General features: G+C 43.4%; 1 non-coding gene across 1 annotated transcript; it reads right to left on the bottom strand.

Annotated features, from left to right (window-relative positions):
* Positions 1–508: 508 nt before the first annotated feature.
* LOC147683139 (small nucleolar RNA SNORD79) lies at positions 509–584 on the bottom strand. Its single transcript, XR_015301090.1, has one exon. It is a non-coding gene; the product is annotated as a small nucleolar RNA SNORD79 (small nucleolar RNA).
* Positions 585–2,282: the final 1,698 nt, after the last annotated feature.

Consider the following 2,282-nt stretch of genomic DNA (forward strand, 5'->3'; position numbering starts at 1 on the left):
CGCAGACCCATCGCGTGCTACTATAATGCAGTACACACTAACAGTACTACATGCAGGGTACCCTCTAAGAAACACAAAGGAATCCTGCCTGAGAAGTTCTTTAACTAGGGCAGAGGCTAGCACGCTGCACATGCCCCTCGAGCGATTTATGAAGTTTCATGCAAAGCTCTCTGGTGATAAACGTGTACTTCTGATAGTGTGACTTGGCTAAAAACGATTAAGTAAAATTAAATGCCTTTCATCAACAAAATAACCATATCAATCTAGTGAGGAAAACAAACTGGCCCGAGAATTTAAACACCTTCAACCAACACTTACCAGCTTCATCCGGGCACATCCCGTTTCTCCAGCGCAACGTCCATTGGCAGCCCACTGAAATGTAATCAGCTTGTTCTCGGTCACCTCACACCCAGTGCAATTTCAAACAAATGTGGTCCTGCAATTATGAAAGCAGTATTTTAGTGAGCACGTTATCCACGGGTACATTTCCACGCCAGTCAGCCCTATGCACTTTCAGCTCCAAGTGTATCCCTCATCCTTTTTCAGAGAGATTCCCATTTGTTTAATAGTCATCATAAGCAGCACAGAGCTAGATTGTAGATTACAAAACTAAATGTAACATCTAGAACCATTCCATAATACACGATCAAGACGCCAAGAACAGAGATAGGAGGACAAGGGGCAATCTACTGAACACGTCTAGGATTCACTAAATAGGGGCGGATAAATGTACGTAGTAAAGTTGTATTCTTTACTGCTTCCACTGGCCTAGCCAGTTTAATTCCTTCGAGTTATTACAGATCAAGCGTCCCAATACCCGGTGGAGCACTCAACCATTTGAAATGTAAATATACATTACTGCAAGTGAGACTGAAGTTATACCGACATGAATATTCAAATTTTAAATTATTATTATTTTTTTTTACGTGTCACTGGATTTGGCTTTGCTAGCTCCGGGGTTCAAACAGCAAGCTAGGCATTTTCAAAACGCATTTGAGCCATGCAATGTCGAAAATGTTCACTTTTTTAAGCATTGGTCAGAGCAGGCAGTGCAGTATTGAAGAAAGGAATGGTTACAAGACCGTATTTACCTATTTACTGTCGTTGGTCCATCCCCCATTCCTAAAAGCAATGAAAAACATTTTAGTCACAAATTTCTGGTAATACAAATGAAACACGTGCGAGCCTCCGTTGATCATATGCGATAAGGAAAACGTGTCTACTGCTCTTACATCACAGGCTCGGTCAACTATACTATATGCCGGACCCTAAATGTGCGAAAGCTGCGGCGACCGTGCCGAAGCCCCTCGACACAGTCTGGACATAAAGCCGCCCCCCCACCCCACAGACTGGGAAGTTAGGGGGGGGGCCTCAAAAGTAAGCATTTCACACAAACGTTTAAGTTAGGATCATTCCAACACGCCCAACAGGCTAAAAATAACCTAACCGCATCTCACTACTCTTGTTCTCTTTTATCAAGCTGATGCACCGGCGTTAATGAGAACAATCAAGACATTAACTGCGTTGGAAGGAGGTTATCGACATTAAAGAAGCACCACACCTTGTTACGACACATTCCCGAGTTGCAGCAGCACTCGGCGTTCAATTAAACTTTAAACAGGCAATGAGCGACTGGCTAAAACGTGAACATTAAAACAGTAACTGCAGTAAATCTCATCTTTAATTCCTTTGAATTATCGTTGTGCAGGTGAATGCCCCAAAATATAGTTTAATATTAACGGAAACATATTTGAACTCAAAAATTGTGTATAAATCTGTCATTAGAGTCATGTAATGCTGCAGCTCTCAGACGAAACATTTTAGAGATACGAACATCACAATCGATGCACATTTAAAAGTGTGCGATTACATCGTTCTTCCTTCTATGCTGATCTCGGCTATCGACTGCAAAGGTTACTCCCAACGCCATGATGCGACTGGCCGAAAATTGAACCGTACAATCCACATTCATCAAGACCACGTGAGGCCTTGTCTAGCCCGGGTGCAGTAGAGTCTCCAGCTCAGTAACTGCGCATACAATGCAAAGAGTCTGAGCAACTACGTGCTATAGCAGTCGACTTACCCCGTGGCAAGGTATCTTTCACGCTTGCATCAAAACGGAACAAGAACAACACTTAAGGAGGACCTCTAAGGGCGAAGGGTTTAAAAACAAAGCAGGGGCAGTCTCTCCTGTATCCGCCGAGCGCTGGAATTCTCCCAGGTGTGTGAGCAAGAAGGGCTAAAAGAACGATCGATCCTCACCGCAGACGAGAAAAAAAATG

This window comes from Lissotriton vulgaris, chromosome 11 (assembly GCF_964263255.1).
Source record: "Lissotriton vulgaris chromosome 11, aLisVul1.2, whole genome shotgun sequence".
NCBI classification, from domain to species: Eukaryota; Metazoa; Chordata; class Amphibia; order Caudata; family Salamandridae; genus Lissotriton; species Lissotriton vulgaris.